This window comes from Brassica napus, unplaced genomic scaffold, assembly GCF_020379485.1.
Source record: "Brassica napus cultivar Da-Ae unplaced genomic scaffold, Da-Ae ScsIHWf_1139;HRSCAF=1618, whole genome shotgun sequence".
NCBI lineage: Eukaryota > Viridiplantae > Streptophyta > Magnoliopsida > Brassicales > Brassicaceae > Brassica > Brassica napus.
This window is the reverse complement of record NW_026014564.1, coordinates 18,641-40,658: the sequence shown is the minus strand read 5'-3', so window position 1 is coordinate 40,658 and position 22,018 is coordinate 18,641. Positions and strand designations below refer to the sequence as shown.

At 31.6% G+C, this 22,018-nt stretch overlaps 1 long non-coding RNA gene across 2 annotated transcripts; it reads right to left on the bottom strand.

Moving 5' to 3' along the window:
* Positions 1-13,555: 13,555 nt before the first annotated feature.
* Positions 13,556-15,292, bottom strand: LOC125596115. Of its 2 annotated transcripts, none has more exons than XR_007330833.1 (2): positions 13,978-15,292; positions 13,556-13,906 (listed from the first exon to the last, which is right to left on the bottom strand). It is a non-coding gene; the product is annotated as an uncharacterized LOC125596115 (long non-coding RNA). The 2 variants fall into 2 exon arrangements; XR_007330834.1 differs by having other exon boundaries at positions 13,556-13,902.
* Positions 15,293-22,018: the final 6,726 nt, after the last annotated feature.

Sequence of the window (22,018 nt, the reverse complement as noted above, 5' to 3'; positions counted from 1 at the left end):
ATCCATCGTTTCTTTTTATCACTAATGTTGACCTAAATAGTTATATCCACTGTGAATTGAACCCAAATGAGGGTAGTTACAACCACAACTTCTTTATCACTGGGTCAACTCGACGTTGGTCCTTGAAATTTTCTTTGTCTAATGAAATATTCTCCACGTTTCAGTTTAGTTGTCGTTGTAGAGTAAAATTTTCGTTTTAAAACATATATTGTTTATAATTTTAATGCAAACTTTATTGACTTCATATTTCAATTTATTTTTTTACTGGTTGAAATGTGGTTTGATGTATTGGCAATGATGTTCTTTTCTAGTAAATATACAAAACTAAATTTTTCTTTAATATATGTACTCAGGTCTAAATCAATACTCCATTCCTTCCACAAAAATAAACTTTTTAGTATTTTCACACATATTAAGAAAACATATTAAATTACTATAATAAATGTATTATTTTTTGTAATTTTTAATTTTCAATAACTTTTAACCAATAGTAATTCAATTAATTCAATTAATTTTTTTGAAGTTTATAATTTTTTCATAGAAAACACAATAAATACATATATTTGTGAAACAAAAATTTTTTTCTAAAAAGTCTATCTTAATGGAATGGAGAGAATAATTTAAATGAAATGAACGAAGAAAATGGTAAAGTACATTTATTGCATGTCTCCACGGGACTAGTCAGTTGATTTTCTTGAACCGGACTTTTAGCTTGAATATTCCAATATTTTGCTGAGTCTTAGTAATTTGAAACAAACTGATTATTCTAAATTGTATATGGTTTTAGTTTCTTTTTCAAGAATTTCTATATAAGTAGTTAGATAATTGACCTTTATAGTTTTGATATTTTCACGTAATTTTCTTATGATAAATTCTGTACATGTTCAATATATGATTATATATATGTTGTACGAAAATTATTTCAAAAACATGTATATTAGCCATGGATTTCGTACTGTATTTATATAGGTGTGGTGAGTAGAGAACAAATTTACTCTATGAGCCAAATATGAAGAGAAAGATTGTGTATGTTAGTAATGGATTCGTGAAGACTCATTTTGCTCAATACCTCCAGTTGGAAGCAATATTAAAAATGCACACTATGTGTAGGTTACTATAATTTTTTTGTCTAGAGTTTCTCATTACTAATATATCTTTAAATGATAATAGTAATATCTTTTTAAGGCTTTTTTTACTAGCTTTAGTGATAAAGTCTTCTATCTTAAGAGTAAAGGTGCTATGTTCGGATTTCATCAACTGCGCCGAAGAAATGTAGCAACTAGCAACCAACTATTGTCTATGGTTCAAAAAAATTAATTATTGGTTTTCGTGTAGAATTTATTACGTACAATAAAAAATTCGTTTAAGTTTGTGATACAATTTTAGTATGTGCAAATAGAACAGTAAACACAATCTTAATTAAACATCATAATTGTTAAAGAGAATTTTAAATATGTGTATAAATTTCAGTTTATTTATTTCTGTAAAAAATATGAATATAATACATTTTCTAAAATAGTTTGAAATTTGTCTTGAGTGGTATATAAATAAAAGAAAAGTCTTTTATCTTCTCGAAAGCAGGTTTTAAGTCAACAATGTAAACTCAAATGTCAAGCACCAAATCTAACTTATACATTAACATATAAATAAATCTATTACTAAAGTTCTAGCTGACTATAAAAAGACAAGAATTCAACAAAAGTAGTTCGAACTTGGAAGTCAATTAATGTTCTGTTACTTGGCAGTTGGCACTACCAAACAACCGAGACAAACAGCCGAGACGGCGAGACATGATCATGAGCTGAACGGGAAATATTGTATTATGGTCTTATTATATTTGATAGGCTCGTCGTCGGCTTTATAATACTCGTCCTCGGCTTTATAATGCTCGTATTTATTCAAGCCCAGAGTAAAGACTGAGCCCAAAATTCTAAATAGTTCACTAAATATTCAAAGTTGACCAAATATGGATGTGACCGACCTGATAAAACAAAATCATATTATTTCTTTAGCTTTTCGATTCGCATTGTTTCTTTTCTTCACCTCTCTATCTTTCTAAATCAAATACTTATAGAGTTGGATATTAAACGTATCATCCTCTCTATCTTTTTCTTTTTGTTTTTTTTTTATCATCAGAGATTCAGAGTACTGAAACATCTTAAGTATCTTGTAAGAGGCGATAATATCCACAAAGTAAAAACTGGTAAAATATAGAGATAAATTGTTAGTTAATCCCTAACTAAACCGAAAAGAACTTTCAATTTTCTTGACAAAAATAGAAAGGAGCTAAATTCCATTATGTTACTATAAAATACCTGATCCAATCAAACTAACGTAGGTTTTCCTCTTCCTTCTACAATTATAAGATAACCTTTATCTTCATTGTATCACTATTCATACTCAATAAGAATTAAAAATCACTTTTACATCTTAAATCATACTTAAAAGATCAGTATATTAGTTTCTTGTACAACTCGTAGTATCGAATCTTAACCATAATTTCTTAGTGGATTCTGAGGTCCATCAAAAGGCATCATACAAGCCATGGAGATACACCACCACCACCACCACCAGTATGACTCATCAAAATTGTGGACAAAACAATGAGAAACAGAGCTCTCTCGCGGTGCAAACTAAAGGGCAAGCACGAGGATTGCCTTACTATATGTCGTTTTATGATTATGTACATAGATAATAGATTACAAAAACATTTATTTTCATATATTTTATAAAAAAATAATTAATTGTTCAATTAAACACAATTGGACCAATAATAAAATAGATTGCAGACTACAAATAATTATTTATTTATCTATATTATTATTTGTGAAGTGATTTTTTTGGAATCGAGCTCTCACGTTAAAAGTTAGAGTGGTCAAAGTCAATGATACTCTTAATGAATTTTATATATAATTAATTATACAATCAAAAACAAACTTTTATTAACAAAATTATTATTTTTAAATAATATAATTTTTATATATTGTGTTGTTATCTTAAAACATATTTTTCAACTATGAAAAGTTAAAAATAAGATATAAAACATTTTATAATAATTAAGTGGTTAAAGTCAATGTTACCCTTAATAAATTTTATATATAATTATTTATATAATTAAAAGCGAATTTTCATGAATAATATTAGAATTTTTTTTAAAATAAGTTAATTCTTATATATGGTGATTTTATCTTAAATTTTATTTTTTCAATTATAAAAGTTAGAAAATAACATATAAATTTTTAATTAAATATTAATTAACTAAAAACATTATTATAAACAAATTAAAAGAATTAAGTGGTTAAAGTCAATGTTGCCCTTAATGAATTTTATATATAATTAATTATATAATAAAAACAAATTTTCATTAATAATATTAGAATTTTTTTTAAAAATAAGATAATTCTTATATATGGTGTTTTTATCTTAAATTTTATTTTTTCAATTATAAAAGTTAGAAAATAACATATACATTTTTAATTAAATATTAATCAACTAAAAACATTATTATAAACAATTTATAAGAATTAAGTGGTTAAAGTCAATGTTACCCTTAATGAATTTTATATATAATTAATTATATAATTAAAAATGGATTTTCATTAATAATATTAGAATTATTTTAAATAGGATAATTCATATATATTGTGTTGTTATCTTAAAATTTGATTTTTTTTAAATTATAAAAATTATAAAATAACATATAAACAATTTATAATTAAATATTAATCAACTAAAAACATTTTGTATAAATATATTTTCTAAAATATTTCTAATATGTGAATGTTTTCTTTTAAAATTTCAACACAATAATAAACATATATATTTTAATGAAATTGCTTGTCATATATATATATGTATATATATTTATAATTTGATGTTTATTTTTTTTTGAAAATATAAATAATATGTTATCATGCTTGTTTTTGAATTAATAAAATTTAAACTAATAAATATTTATAAGACGATTAAATCCACACTTGTAGACAAAACACCAAGTATAACATAAGAATTTAATAAATTTTACATCAAAAATTGAAAACATCATCTAATGTTGAACAAATATTTTTTTCTAAATCTTCGTGTATTAAGAAACGGAGGAGTAGTTTGCAACCCGACAAAGAAAAGATATTTGATTCATTGTTCATTTATAGAAGTTGTTCTGTTTGTGGCAACTCTGTATCATCATGATTGCTACAACCTTGACTGATACATTAGGCTGTGTGGACTGATACCTCGATGGATTTTATTAGTGATCTTCCATCTTCTCTGGGAAAAACAGTGATCTATGTGATTGTGGATAGGTTCAGTAAAAGGTGCACATTTCATCGCTCTCAATCATCCTTATACATCAACATCAATAGCTCAGGCTTTCCTTGATACGTTCTACAAACTTGACGGTTTTTCACGGTCCATTGTCAGTGATGAAGACACTATGTTTGTCAGTATTTTTGGCAGAAACTCTTTAAGCTTCAAGGGTGTTCTTTAAACTTGTCTAGCGCTTATCGTCCACAAAGCGATGGACAAGCAGAAGTTGTAAACAGATGCTTGGAGACTTATTTTCGTTGTATGATAAGTGATAGACCTCATTTATGGTGTAGATTGTTACCTCTTGCTGAGTATTGGTATGACACGAGCTATCACTCATCTACTCAGACTACCCCATTGGAGATCTTTTATGGACATTTTATGGACAGCACCACCAGTCATTTACCATATGTTCCATGGGAGTCAAAATTTCAGGTGGTGGCTAGGTGTCTTCGAAAAAGAGAAAAGATATTTGTATTACTTAAATTTCATCTCTTGCGAGCTTAACATAGGATGAAACAGCAGGCAGACAAACATAGAAGTGAGAGGAGTTTTGAGATTGGAGATAAGGTCTTTTTGAAGCTTCAACTTTATCATCAATAATCAGTGGTTATTAGATCATCTTAGAAACTGGCTCTGAAGTTCTATGGACCATATGAAGTGTTGGATAGAGTGGGTGCAGTGGCTTATAAGTTAAACTTTCGTCTTCATCTCGAGTTCATCCGGTGTTTTATGATGCACAACTAAAGAAAGCGGTGGAAGTTTTCAAACAACTCACCATCTTCCTGCTATGGTTCATGATGTTTTCGTTAAAGAACCGGAATATTATCTGGAGAGGAAGATGGTGAAACGCCAAGCACGAGCTGCGACAATGGTATTGGTTAAATGGAGGTACCAAGCAGAAGAAGAAGAAACTTCGAAATTCTTATTTGATATCCAAAAGAAGTATTCAACATTTGAACCTTGTGGTCAAATTGTTTCAACTGAGGAAGATTTGATACATATATAAAGAAGAAGATGTTGAGGCACATGTCAGCTCAAAACTGGCAGAAGGAGTTTGATAGACCCAACGATTCAGCATAAACAGAGGAGGACACGTGTCGTCAACCAATTGGAAGGAAGATAAGTTCGTTGAAGTCGTTAGAAACAAAGTATAAAAACAAATTCTAGTTGTTTTTACAGATTCATTCAGAAAATTAATACTTGTAATCTCGTCTTGAATCTAATACATTATGTAATTCGTGAAGCTCATTACTGGAGAAGTTCTTCTTATTCACGAACTTCTACAAGTGGAACTACTAATTATGTGTTTCAATCGAAGCATTGTTTCAGATTATTGAGGTGAAACCTATTAACCTCAATCAAATATCAAAGTAAAATTTGATAGATCAACAATTGTGAATCATTGTATGATCTAGAAGAAGAAGAAAAGAGTAGTTTACAGCTGGAGTTACTTTTTCTTGAGTTGTAACGACTTGACATACTTCTCGTCTGAGGTATACTTTTTCCTTGCTTTATGAATTTTACATGTCCAAATTGTCCTCTCAGTAACGTGATTATGTTTTATTCGATAGGTATAAAGTAACAAGCTAGTTACTTTATGTATCATTAGTTAGTTTTAGTTTTCCATGTGTTATAAAAAAATGTATTAGTTAAAATTTTTACACCCCCATATCTTGTACATCAATATTTCATATTTAATATATAAATAAATATATATAAATGTATCTATAAAATAAACATATTTTTTTCTTTTGTTTTGATATCCATATGTATATATCAAATATATATTAAATAGAATCATTTTATTTGGTACAAATATATATCAATCATGGATAACAAAACGTGGTCAAGCCTAATAATCACTATCCTCATAACCTATGTTCGCTGACCACACGATTTATGACCCTTGCTTTTGTCCTTCAGAAGAGATCCCTGACCACATAACATATGTCCTTAACTGTTTCTCAGTTCAAGCCTATGCTTGAAGGTGGTAATTATGGTGGATTGTTCCTCCGTCAAGTCGTAGGAGATAGATTACGGGTTTTGATATTCTAGATCTACAATAGAAAGAAGGGCATTTAGGTGAATTTATAACATATGATTAGTAGATTGAAAGGGTAAATGATGTTTAGATCTAAAATTATTGATCTGCGACGGTGAGAAAGACCAACTTATCGGCGTCTAATATTAAAAGAAAAAAAAAGAGTGGGGTCAAGATATAGAAAGATAGAGTGGATCATGATAGAGAGAAAATAGTAAACTAAACTAATTTTAGTTTTGAGGGTAAATTAGACATTGCCACAGAAAAAAGTATACTGAATGGAGAAAGTACGTGTGAGTGATATGGACTTGAGAAAAAGTACGTGTAAGTGTAAAATTTTCAGAAGAAAAAAGCTCACTTAATAGCACAGACAATCTAAATTATGAAATTCAGCCTAAGGTGGTGCAATATCCAATATGATACCAAATAGCATAAGACAATACAACGAACCAGTAATTTAAATAAGAAAAAAACTGCAGTATTTGTAAGATGCGTTGCACCACGAGGTTTAGGGCCTGACTGGTTTAAACGCATCGGTTGCAGTTGCGGTTGCGGGAGTTTGTGGATGCGGACGGTTGCGGTTTCTAGCGGTTTTAAGAGATTTGTATGATTGGTACTGCGGTTAAAAATTGGTGCGTTTGCGGGTGACTTATGACTGATTAACTACCTAATGCGGTAACATTCAAAATAATAAATTAACAATATTTACATTTAATATAATTATAAAAATATCAAAAATCATAAAATTATAATAAATATAAAATTTATATTTAGAAAGTTATAATTTTAATTTTTGAAAATTTATTGAAATTGTTTTTATTATAAAATTTATAATATTAATTAAAATATAATAGATATATTTTAATATTTTCATAATTTCAATTTTAAATTTTTTATTAAATATTTTTACTTTTGTATATATATTGTTTTAAAAAAAGAAAAAAATTTTACCCTCCCGCAACCGCCCGCAACCGCAAACGCTAGCTGGAGCCAGCTTTTGAATTTATGAGATTCGGAACGGTTTGAAGCGATGTAGAGCGATTTGAGTGATTGTTGCAAACCGCCGACAACCGCTACCAACCGCAAAAGCTGCGTTTGCGGGTGGTAGCGGGAAAACCAGTCGCCCCTTTAGTGTCGATCTCAGAAAAAAACAAGTATGCTATCACCTGAATGGATATATACCGAAATTGAGACTACACAGAGTTTGCTAGGCCTCGCCATAGAAATCGATGGTCGTCGTAGAATTGCATTTATGCGGTTTTTTAGAGAAAAAGATAATTTAATGATATATGCTTTGATTTTCAGTTTTTCTTGTTAATAAAAAAATGAAAGAGAAAATTGCATTCTCGTAATAACTATCAATAAAAAGGAGTTTTGTGTGTTTCAACCTTATTAAGAAGCATGTCCAGATTACTTAGAGTTAATCTAATATTCTCTCTATTTCTGAAAGATCCATATTTTAGAAAACAAAATTGTTTAAAAAGATATTTTTTACATTTTCAATGCATAAATTAATTGTAAATTGTAAACTTCAAAACACATAATTGTTTTTATTAAAATTCTATTGTTAAAAGTTGTGGGAATACATAATTACGAAAAATAATGTATTGGTAACTAAAATCTTATATCTATCTATACCAATAAAGGAGGCTTTTCTCCCTTCTCCTTGCGCCACGTCAGCATGGAGAGAGGGGCATTCGCCGACACGTGTCGCTCAGCTAGTGACCCGCGTCTTTCCCTTCTGTTCGTGTTTCTTTTGTGTTTTAATGAGAACTGGGCTTTAAGTTAATTCGTTTGTTTTGGCCTGTGCATTTGGCCCGTTAGACCCAAAGGTGTTTAGGGTTCGTCGTTTCTTTCTTCCAGAAGCGACCTCTCCGATGTAACTCACGAAACCAAACCGTCGCCGAGCTCTGTAACGCCTCCCAATCCATTAATCCTTTCTTTACTCTGAGTTTTCCTCAATTAATCCACTCCACCCATGTTAATCAAACAAAATACCTCTTTGTTTTCAGACCTTGATTTCCATGTTCGATGCCTAAAATCCCTAGAAACCTCTGACCAGGAATGGCTGCCTCATCGACTCTGCTCGCCGGCTTGAAACACCGCCGAAGTTTGGTTGCTGAGATTTTGGGAAGCTCGGAACGATAGTCTCGCTATCAACTCAAAGAGCATGGAAGGATCTCTTGTGCTTGCTTTGATGCTGGACGAGGCATCATCCCCGGTCCACAGGTAACTATCGCTCTCTTTGCTTTGTGTCATTAGATTCATTACATACCACTCTTTGTGTGATGTTTATTTGTTTTTTTGTCCGCATATTATTAAAGGAACATACTACTAGACTCTTGATGGAACTTGCATAGCTAAAGCTCTTGAAAAGGCTAAGCCCCACGAAGTTGGAATCTTTGTTGTTGGTACTGAGAAAGGTATGCAAATAGATTCTTGGCAACTACTAATGGAAAAAGAGGGCGAATGAGTTTTAGAGAAAGTCATGTGTTTTGTTGTTGTGTGAGCAGGTAGCTTGGTGAAGGAGATTATTGAAGTCGTCTTGCAAGAACCATGAGGAGTTTAACTGGAGCAAGAGTTCCTTATGCTTTGAATTTCTTGATGTTAACAGAATATCCTCATTACATCCAGCAGTCTCAGTGTCCCACTTCAAGATTCACTTATCCGAAGGCTTTAGCTTCAAAAACCTACGTGGTATGGTCCACCAAAGGTTGTTCTTTTTATATGATTGGAACTTGGCTTGAACTATAAAATATCCTTGCTTCTACGAGTATATCCAATTTTAATCATATCAACTTATTTTTTTTGGCTTCAGGGTACCTCCTTAGCAGGGCCTTGGATGGAAGACAAACGTATATCTTCCTGGTGGCTGGTGGACTTAGGCGAACATCACCAGGTCTCCTCCATTACTTCTATTCCGATCACATCATTTTTTTCGTAAAGACACATGTAGTCCAGGAACTTCATGCTGAGTAGCAGAAAAGTTAGTTCGTGTTTAGTTTGATAGCCAAGAACCTAATCAGCTGCGTATTGTGGGATGCAGCTTATGTTCAACTACTACATTTTCAGACGATGGGTTAGAGCATACGTAAGTCCTGGAAGTTTCACATATCTTATCTATATGTTTGAGCCTAGACTTTGTCTTATTAAGACAAGCACCTTAGGAAGATTATGTGTGTCTTGATGGGCATGAAGGGATCAGTGGATGGGAAAACATGGACGAACTTGAGAACTCTACGGTTACTTGGAACTCTATGGTTACTTCCGTTGAAAATTACACTGCAATGAAATGGCCTGTTGACTGTCTCCACTACACATGTGTGCCTCTCAATTACCATATCTAGACACAGTGAATGAATTTTCCAAGTATGGATTTTTTCCTTCTATCTCTGGTGCTCAGTGAAATGTCTTTGTAATCTTACTTATACATGACATGGTGTGTTCCCAAGCTGGAGACAACAATTGATAGTGCAGGTGGTAGCAGATGAAAGCGATATGGAAGGTGTTCACCAGCTTGCTCGAGGATATTGAACTGATTTTGATAGCTTTTTCAAAAAAAAATCAAATGAGATTTTAGAATATAGTTTTCTTCTTCGTATAAATCAAAACACTATACGAACTCCTGGTATGAATCACTTCAATGTCATTTTTTATTATTTTTTTCCTGGCTTGGTAACTGAGAAACCTATTGGACCAAAGATTTATATTAAAAAAATAGAAGTTATCATTTATTAGATATTTCCTATGGAAAACACAGACATCTTCAGAAAATGAATGTACAATAACATCTTCAGAAAATGAATGTACAAACTCAGCTTCTCATCGACAAATTACTTCACAAGCAAACACAAGCAGCTCGAATAAAAATTGAATTTTAAAACTCTTCCTTCTTACATAACAAACTAGAAAGGACGTGATTTCGGAAAACGAAAAATGGAGCCACCAAATTTATTTGAACGAGAACCTATATTCTGGTTTCTTGATGATCAAGCAAATAAATTGTCTATCAATTTGACCCAGTCGTCTCAAACACATTAAAAAGTAACATAATCCATTTGTAAGGAATTATACTCAATCGCCATTTAAGTGAAATGCATAATGTCCACAAAGAAACCGTTTCATCCTAAACGGATCCTCTATAAAAACGTCTGGTTTATCAATGTATTGATTGATTTTATTGGAAGTCAACCTTAATGCTTAACTTAAAGAAGAGACATAAATATTACAGCAACTTACTGACATAAGATAGATTTCATTACACAAATACGAAATATGGTCAACCATTAATCTAAAACATTACACCAAAAATTACTAAATACAACAACATATGTGTCAAAAAAAAAACCCCACGTTAACAGACAAGAAAAAATGAGTCAAAACAAAAAATAGTTACATGGAAATCAAGGTCTGCGAACATACTAAACTAACAAAATAACTACGGCGTAAAATACATTCACATGAGTTCGCCCTATCACTCCTTCATCAGTTACCCCAAATCGCCTATAATCTAAGCTCCAAAATCCACATGCAATTCGCTCCTACATTAAGGAAAATTATAATAATTACCACTAACCATTAATACAACAGCCATAACTCAAGCAAAACAAAAGAAAATGTATAAGATATAAATGCTTACTCTTCTTCGCCACATGCTATTTGTCTTTTTCACTACACACTCAAAGAGCGAGAACCTATCATTTTCTCCTCGGCATATCTAACCATGACAACCATACGACTATAAAACTATGGAAGTACACATCTATTGACTTAAAATAAACCTATAATTAGCCCATTATAGTAAAATTACAATTCAAAATCAGCAACAAAACAATATGAAGACCAACGTTGAAAATTTAGAAACAAAAACCTCCCTTTTCTACTAAGATACTTTTGAAGATATTGTTCATTAATTGCATAATGCAATCTCTCCTAAACAAATTACTAATTTACTATTTAGTAGAAACAACTATATATCCTAATGAACAATGGAAAGAAAGAATCCCTAATAACTACAAAACACAATAACATAATCTACGTTTGCTAGAAACCGTATTGATCATCAAATGTAACATCTTCCAACAACATCATATGAAGCAGCTAAAAGAACATACACACACGATGTAAGAGCTTATCCAGAGATACTGGTTATTCCATGATTACAAACATTTTGGACTCCTTAGAGAATAAAATATATGAACCCGGCGCGTAGCGCCGGAATACCACTAAATATATATATATAAAGTAGAGTTGTGCTCTGCATACAGCCCTCCACCTCATCATCCTTTTTTGTGACACATGTCCACTCTCATTTACGTTGTTTGCTTCATTGATTTAACAGATCTCAGTTTGTAGGGTCTAAATAAAACAACCCTTTTATAGTCTTCGTTTGTTTCTCTTCAAATAAAGCCCATCAAATGATACCCTTTCTTCTCTCTAATCGACATTATTATCTAACCTGCAACCTAACGATCCCATTCCACTTCCCCCGATGAAATAACCTCCATAGTTATGGCATTCAATAAACAAAACCCGTTAATCCCACTATCATCTCTTCATTGTACCTTTAATCCATTGTTCTTAAACTTTTTCCAGTGTATACAAAGCTACAACAATGGTGAATTCTTCACCCTGCTTTGCAATCTGAACTGTTCCAAAGAGGAACAAAGGAAGCAGGAAGGTTCGAGAACACAAGTAAATGACTAGATCCATCGCACCCTCCCACTACTAACACTGTTTATAATTGTAAAACATAATTTGATATTTATGATGTTGGTGCAGTAGCAGAAACAAATGAGGAGAAGCAGACAACAACTCTAATATATCCTGGAGTAGGATTTAATCTTCTAGGCCAACACTCCGCTGAGAGGAATCAAGAAGCTACTGTTTACGTTGGGAATCTCGGCCCCCAGGTTCTTTTCCTTTCTTTCTCTCTCGCACGAACCTTAAATTTCAGATTGGTTCGGGAGATTTTCTATGTGTTTCTCAGTTTCTCTTATCTGTGAATCGTAGCTATCTGAAGAATTTCTTTGGGAATTGTTAGTACAAGCATGCCATGTTGGTAAGTTGAACGCTTTGATTCATATGAACAATCTTCGCTAAGTTTCTTCTTCTGTATCTTATGGTTTTTGGTTATACTTAGTAGAACTGGTCTTTCTCTGACATTATGCTCCTTTTTTTGTTTTTAGATTTTATCAATTAATGTCTATGTTCCCAAAGATAGGATGACAAATCTTCATCAAGGTTATGGATTCATTGAGTTCCTTAGTGAGGAAGATGCTTGCTATGTAAGTCTTTCTCTTTTCCAAGAGTTTTAACTTCTTCCTGTACACAATAGTAAACTTTTCTTTCCATGTGCAGACAATTAAGCTAGAGCTTGAAGCTTTGATATATATATTAGGATTAAGAGTGATACAGAGGAGGCTAAGAATGATCTGCGATGACCTTTCATTCAGATAGGGAGTTGGTACCGGATGGGTTCAAGACAGTCGAGTATGATGGGTTCGTCTCAAGTTATCAGAGACAGCTCTATCCATGTTCTTCCATGTGTTCTAATCGTTGCTCTTGGTCAAATTCCATTCAGTTTCACTGTAAGAAGAAAACTCCAAACCTTTTCAACTTTTTTCTTTTCCATTTGTAGAAAGTTGTGACTGATTTGTATCTTTTGGGTCCAGTGTGGTTATTCTTCTTCAACATTAGTTGCAATCCTATGGATCTCGGTTCAAATGTATCTGAGGTTCTTAACCAATCCATTGTTCTTAAACCTTTTTTTCCAGTGTTTAACCATATATATATGCTTTTTCAGTGGCCTCTCCAATTCCCGTAGAATTATTTAGATATTCTGTGATTTGTTGTTTGAAATTAAGTTCAATGTTTAAACTTGTGTGCATCTTTACACTAGTAAAAAAAGCCCCCACAGCCACATTTATTTTCGTGGCTATAACCCAAATTTCGTGGGTATATAGAGAGGAAGCCACTAAATGCTACGAAAATTAAATCGTACGTATACGATCGTAGCAAAAACTGACCGTGTCAAAGAACGTAGCAAATTGCCACGATTTGCTGCGACATTTTCGTGGCAAATATTGTTACATTTTGCTACGAAAATTTGCGTGTCTATTCTAGCTACGAAATAAATCGTGGCTAAAACGTGTGTTTTAAAAAAAAAAAATTAAAAAAAAAATTCATGAAAAATAAATTACTAAATTAGAAAAAAATAATTTTTATTAATGAAATTACAAAATATATAGAAAACAAATTATAAATATATATCATACATATATATACACAAATATATACGTCGGCTCAACCACCGGTACCGCCACCAGCTTCACCACCGACACCTCCGGATAGTTCGCCTGAAGCGGCGACTCGATTTGTTTCTGGAGCCACCGGTGGTGTTATTGATGAAGCGACGCTTCACGCCTCCTCCGCCGTCACGCTTCTTCTGCTTCCTCACCGTAGCTTCTTATCTTCAATCTTCAAGCCGGCTCAGCTCACGAGCCACCGCTTCTGCTACCTCATCCTTCATCAATCTCCTCTGCCTCCTCCACCTTCCTTTACCAAAATAAATAAACTCAGATTCAACGCTCAGAAGAGAGAAGGAGAGAGAGAGAGAGAGACGCTACCGGTGATGGTGGTGAAGAGCGTGACGGTGATGGTGGTGAAGAGCGTGACGGTGGTGGTGGTGAAGAACGCGACGGTCGTTGTTAAACGTCGTTGTTGTATATGGAGAAGAAGAAGGCTGTGAGTGATTGTGAGAGATTAAGACAGAGTTGTGTTGTTGAAGAGACAGAGAGAAGAAGATTAGAAAAGGCAGAAAAAGATATCGAGAGAAGAGACTTTGGAGAGAGAGAAAGAAACACAAATAAATGAATCTGAACCATTGATTAGATTTAATCAATGGTCAAAAATTGTGATCCTCACCCTCTTATCTTAACCAATAGAAAGTTATGAGTAATTATTAATTATGTTTACTCTATTCTACCTTCTTTTTTACAGCATTTTAGTTTTAATATATATGGAAGACAAAAGAGAATGTTTTATTTAATTTTATATTTTTTAAATTATAGATATTAAAAATTATGTTTATGATTTAAGATATGTTGATTTAGTTCAAAACAAAAATATAAAGTTAAGTGTCATGTTTATGATATATAATCTAGTGATTTAGTTCAAAATAAAAGACTAGTTTATAGTATGAAAATATAAAGTTAAGTGTCACTTTTATTAAAGTATATTTATAGTTTAGGATTTAAGAGCAAGTTTAGTTATACTATAGTGTTTAGTTTTTATTTAGAATTAAAGGTTTTAGGGTTTGAGTTTAGGGGTTATAGAGGGTTTGTTTAGGTTTAATAGTTTAAGCCTTAGAATTAAAGATACTGTTTTTTTTTAATTTTAGATGAAGTTTACATGCTTACCAAACAAAGAGATAAAGTTTTCGTGTAAAGATTTTAAATATTTATATAAATAACTAATAATTATGTATTGAGCATTATTTATTTAGTTTAAATAGTTAAATTCTTTAAAGATTAGGTTTTTGATTTGGGGTATAGAGATTGTAATTTATGTTTAACATTTGAGTTTGAAAATATTAGTTTTGGTGTTTGAATTTATGATTTAGGGTATTATGTTTAGGTTTAAAGTGTATGGTTTGGAATATAGTTTCAAGGTTAGATTAAAGATTTAAGAGTAAAACCTGAAAAACATTATTTTTTGAATTTAAGTTTGAGATTTAAAGTTAAAATAAGAATTTAAGATTTTTATTTAGAGTTTAGGGTTTTAAAAGTATATTTAGGGTTTAATATTTCAAATTTTAGTGGCTAATTCGTGATAAAATTGTGGCTTTTTTACACAGCCACGGAAAATTTAGTGGCCAAACCGTAGCAAAAAAGATATTTTTTACAAATTAGCTATGTTTATAGGGATGTTTAATTTCGTAGCAGTTTGCCACGAAAATTCGGTAGCAAAAAAACGTGGCTATAGTTTGCTACGTTTTACTTTGTGGTACTTTCGTGACTTTTTTTTGCTACGATTTACGTACGAATTGCTACGTTTCATATTTCGTGACATTTTAGTGGCATTTTCGTGGCTTTTTTTGCTACGTTTTATTTTCATAGTATTTTCGTAGCATTTTCAAATTTGCCACGAAAATTTCGTAGGTATTTCGTGGCTATGAGCAAGATTTCTACTAGTGTTAGGGATCGTATTTAGGAATGTGATTAGCCAGTTGTAGCAGCAATGATACATCATCTGCCCTTGGAGATCCAGAGAAGAAGAAGCTTTACGAAGCGAAATTGTGGGTGAAGCCATGGTTGAACTTCAAGGAGCTGCAGAATTCAAGCTTGATGGTGATGATACCCCTACCAGTACTCCCTTTGATTTTGGATGCAAAAGATATGAATACAGAATACAGAAGTTACATATATGTATGCAACAGAAAGATAAATCTTAAGTTTCAGGATGGAGGAAATTTTCAGGAGATGGTTTAGAAGACACCTCTCAGTTCAAGGCAATATATTTTGGCTTCTCAGATTACAATGACCATCTACCATCAACTCTCCAATTATAGCCAGAAATTAATATGAATGTTCTGTATGCAACGTTGATCAGAGGGTTCCATCAATGTGAAAAGTCTGAACACCTTTTGAGATCTGTTTAAGGAAGGTTCTATTTACTCAATAAGTGGGTTTGACGTAGCACGGAGCACCACCACCTTGATAAATACTTGAGAAGATGTTGCGGTATTCATTGACTCAACTCATCCGGATATTACAATACTTGAGAAGATGTTTATATTCTGCAACCACGAAAACTACTTCCGTTGGCAAATTTCAACACCCACCTACCCGGTTAGTCTCACATCCTCTGTATGTTAACCTCTGCTTTCAAGCATATCAATATTGATGACTATGTTTTTCTTGCCAAGACATTACTGGTGAGTTGTGCGTCATCAGGAATTCAGGATCACATTGAACGAAGAAACACGTACGACACAACATACAATGCAACCATTCGCCTTGACAGGTGCTTTTCCACAGTTATGTGTAACATTACGCATTTATGAATAACGTAATTCCACGCACATGGATTTTTCTGTTTGTCTTCAGGTCTTTCACGAGCTAGCCATCGCGTTTCAGAAAAAAAAGACAGTTCTATTGCTGCTCCTAATGTAGTTGTAGCCACTAGCGTTAACCCAAAAATCGTTGGTGGTGATTCTTCTTCTACCACTACTGAATCGTAACAATGGCAACCATTATGAGACTGTGAAAAACTGTAAATGCGAGTTCCATAAACCACATCACTGATACAATTCTTCTGCAGCCCGGTTATTTTTGACTGCCACCTCTTGCACCCATTTTTACTTTGATACACAGACTACAACAATTTAAAGAAAATGATGATCATGAGAATGTTCATCTATACGGCACACTGATGCTGGACCAAAAGGCCCACCCATACTTTCGTAAGGTTGTAAGACATCCACCTGTATAGACCTGAATATGTATTATAGGATAACGTTCACCTTAAACAACTCATTGTCTTTACATTCTATTTCTTGAGAGGTCGAAGTTGATGAATTTTTTCACCACCACGATCTGATTAGAAGTAACATTCAGAACAGACACATCGTCAACGACGGGTTATTGACATCCACAAGAGAACTTTTTTAGCACATAATTTAACTGAGAATAATCTGAAACATTATATACACTATTTCAGATAAAAGAAGAATATCTAATAAATAAATAAAACTATTTATATAATAATTTATAATAAAGTTACCTCAATATAAAATATCAGATTATTTTTATAAGATAATATAAAAATAAATATCAGAAGTTATTTTCATAATATAATAGAAAAATCAATATCAGAAGTTATATTTATAATATAATAACATTTTAATAATGAGTACATATATTTCTAAAAGAAGTATTATATTTGTATGGTTCTAGGAAATGTTTTTACAAAAAATACGAGGAACCAATTCCTCTTTTTCATATTATTTAAACATAATAAGTTTGAAATACAATATTTAAAATATAAAAAAATCAATAAATCCAAAATATAAACAGAGATAATAGTTTGTTATGTTTGTGTTGAATATCAACTGTAATATATTAATTTATTTTTATTCACTATATAATAAATATTGAAAAATGTAAAACAACTAAACTTTTTTAGTGGTGAGAAAAACCTATGCCCTTTTAACAAGATCAACAAATACAGATGGTTAAAATTATTATCAGTTGGATAAATTAAATATTAGAACATTAAAATTAATAAAAAAAATGTTACTTTTCTTTTATTCACTTGTCCGTAGGTTTATGGTTTAGGAACTTTGGTATAGAAACTCTTGATATGACTTTTACTCTTTTAAGGTTGCAAAATGATTCATTTGTATCTTTTTATCTTCGCTTATAAATAATATTGATAACAGTCTAACATAAAACAAACAATCAATTCATTACAAACCATTGACTCAAAAGACCAAACGCTTCTGAATTAAATTGTCCTTTAACCAAAATGTTACAAGAAATCAAGAAAATCGATAATTTAAACTCACCATCTATAAAAAAAATATAGCTATAACATCTTATACTTCTTAAAACTTTGAACTCATACAAATAACCAAAGAATGAATGACGAACCACTTTTATCTTATGAGTTCTCACACCAAACAAGATCTTAAGGAGCAAATCCCCGGCGCACACTCAAAGTCTACATCAACAGACCCAACACACAATAATCTATCATTGATTTCGAACTACCATCTATCACAGACCATCAAGATAATTTTAATGACTCAAAAAGTGAGGGCATAGAATTTATGATAACATACCATGAAATCGAACACCAACACACTTCAAGTCTATATCAACAGATCCAACACACAACAATCTATTATTAATTTCCAGCTACCACCTATCACCGACTATCAAGGTAATTTTAATGACTCCACAACTGATGGCATGGAATTCATGTTAACATACCATGAAATCGAGCAACCCGACTCAACCCTGCTTATTCAAGAAACAACCCAATACGTGATGAAATTACTAACAGATGAAGAGAATAACGTAACTGATGATCTTCAAGTTACTCTTACCATCACAGACTACAACCAAAACGCGACCGCAAGACCTGACGTCAACCTTATCATCACCGATCTTGACGCAACTAATAGGCCTCCAACTACAGAAAAAGAAAACGATACATGCACTGTATAGTTCAGAAATTACAACAATGGAACTATCTATGCTCTTTTACGCCGTACTTTCTATTTATGTTGCATTGATCAATGGCTTCGTACAAATGTAAGATTTCCCATATGTAGGGAAAGTCATATGTGATTCAGCATTATTACAATTTATATGGGGGTTTCTTATGTTCTAATTTTCAGTTTTATTTACATACTGCTTTTGATTTTCGTTTAAATTTTTAAACAATATAACATATAAATATTTTTCTTCATTTCCTAATATGTTCCATTACCAGAATTAGTTTTTTTTTAAACCAAAAATCAGATAAAAACATATATGAACAAAACTTCATTACACATGTTTAAATTCAGATTAGTCACTAAAATAAAATTTCAAATGATGTTTCTTCTATATACTATCCACATGGTACTTAACAGTATAAGTATGTTCTCTAAATAAAACATCAACTTTACTTTATATTTAAATTCCAACTAAATTAACTTTGTTACGACTATCGGCTTTTTATTATACTTTTATTGAATCGATTAGTTACAATCACTGATGCTATTTCACTTTGAACTAAGTAACTTTTTTAAAAAAAGTAATACACTAGGATCGCTAACCAGTATATTTTTATTTTCATATTTTTGAACATTTTTTTTACTAAGACCATAAAATGAATTGTAAATTCATGTAAGAATAAAACATACGAATCCGGTGCGTAGCGCCGTAATAACACTAGTATAATATATGTTCTTAATAAGTGTGAAAATCTTAAAACATACATCTTTTTAAAACAGAAGAAGTAACTAAATAAGAAATAAAAGTCAATAATAATTTTCTCTCTTTTTATTCTTTTGATTTATTTACCGTTAATGCAGCACTCATATGTAAAATAGTTTTTAATCGAAAAAAATTTATATTCATTAAAGAAAACAAAATCACAACTCCAAAACCGACTGCCTCTATGACTTGTGTAGTCAACGCTTGTGAAGTCATTGATGACATCTCCAACCATGATACTAAGTTTGGTGTTGAAATTACACCAAATTTGGTGTTTTGATGTCATACATTTTTTTTTCATATCTAACCATAACACCAAATATTACACAAAAATTAATATTATATATTATTTTATGTTTTCAGCTTTAGTAATTTTTATATTTTTATTATTTGTAACTGCTAAATAAAATTATTTGACCACACTTAAATATGTTTGTTTAATTATTTTGTAATTTTATGTTTATAATATTTATTTACATTTATGTTTTTAGTTTAAAAATATTATACTTTTATGTATTTTATTTATTATAAAATATTGTATAAAAAATACAAACTATTAATTTTTAAAAGCACATAAAAATAATATATTTCTTTTAATAAAATTCGTATTAGTTAGTAATACAAGTTTAACTATATTATAAAATAAAATAAAAATGTTATTTTAATGTTTGGTGAATTTAATAGTACTAATTAAAATTTCATATTGCTAAAATAAAATATAAAAGTTCTATGATGTTTTATTTTTTTACAATATAAAATAAATGTTAGGGGGTGTTATTGGTTCATATATTTTAAGGGATTTGAAAATACAAGTCAAATCTAGTGTTATTGGTTATGTGATTTTAAAATCTATATTCAAATTCATTGTTATTGGTTATATGATTTTAAAATCTATATTCAAATCAATTGTTATTGGTTATATGATTTTAAAATAGATTTTAAAATGGGGAATTGCCACTAATACCACTTTTCTAATACCACTTTTCAACTTTACACTAACCAATTTTACCATTAAAATTTTAATAGGCAAAATACCATTATATCCCTAACTAATTAAACCTAAAACTATTTTTTTCTTCCCCAAGATTTCTTCAAATCTCAGATCCAAAATGAACGATACCGACGAATCAGACGATATGTTGACGAGTTCTCCGGCGCTGAGGAGTTCTCCGGTAAAATTTCTGACTAGTTGTACGGCGAGATCCGACGACGCTGATGAGCTCAAATGAACAAGAAGAGTTCTCGGTGAGATTTACGAACACTGAAGAGTTTCCGACGAGATCTGACGACGAGTTTTCCGGCGAGATCTAACGATAAAGAGTTTCCGACGAAGCTGACAGACTCTACAAGCTCAGACGAACGAGACGATCTCTTTCCCTACGCCTAAGAAACGCTAACAAAGGTAAGAGGATAATAGATGGTGATTTTCGTCTCTTTCTGTAATTGTAGGTTGGTTTATCAAAATCGATCTGTTTCTCGAAAAGAAGACGAAATTTTTCTCATGAAGTTTTCAAATCTCAAATTTATAAGACCTTATAAATTGAGTCCTTTCGAATTTTACTGCTGATTTGTTAGCAATCAAAAGACATAGAGTTTAACATATATTTAATTACTAATCTAAGAGTAATATTATTCCTTGATTACTTCTTCTCTTGGTTGATCTGGTAATATTACAAAGGTGTGCTGTGAGCTTTTGGATTTAAAGGATGTTGTGGAGAATATGTGTGTGATATGCATATCAAGTACCTCACTTTCTTGAGGTAATACAATGCTACTATTTGTAGTTTGACTAGCAAGGTTTAGTATGTGCAATATATGAGTGGAAGGTTGGTATTTTGGTAATGTAACGTTATGTTTGGTACTTTATGAGATTCATTTTTTATGTCTTGTTTTGTGTATAATATCTAAAGAAGCAGTGGAGATGGAGATGAGTTTATTGAGTTACGAAAGCATATTATTTTTGAATATTGTTTTTGGAAGTGAGCTAGTGCTGATGTGTAGGAATAATATGTGATTGGCTTGCGTTCAGATTTTGAAGATCGACGAGGTTGGTGAGCTATTTGAAGAAGCAAGAGGGACTCTGAACAAGAACGTGGTTTATGCGATCAAAGAATTACATATTTATAACGCTTTATAAAAGTTGCAGAGTTGGCTTGTTAATACATTCTTCTATCTCATCTTCTTCAGACATCTCTTAATTAGGATGCTGTCGCGTCCAAGGGCTCAGACCATACTTGTAGATGGAGCTCTTAGGGAGGGCGAGCCGCTGATTCCACTTCCTTCATTTGAGATCTTGGTGCTTCTCACATTCTCTTCTCCATCCACATGAGTTAAGGTAAGTAGTAGTATTTATAAAACTAAACCTTGAAATGAGCTTGTTTGATTCTGATCACAAGCATGGTCTCTGTACAGTCTACAGAGAGGGTTGAGGCAGTATATCCTTTGCTGAAGGACGTGGCTCTTTCACCAGATATACCTTTTTGTATTGATTGTCTTTTTGAGGAACTTTAGAAAAATTAACTTGTAAGCCATTATAAATCCGTTTATAAATCATTTTTGAGTTCCTTATACTTATTCTGCCTAGCATTCCTGACAAGACTTCTCAAGTTCACACATTTATATGTTTTTATAGACATATGCGATCAACTCTTGTTTAAAAACTTCTTTATAAAGACTTATA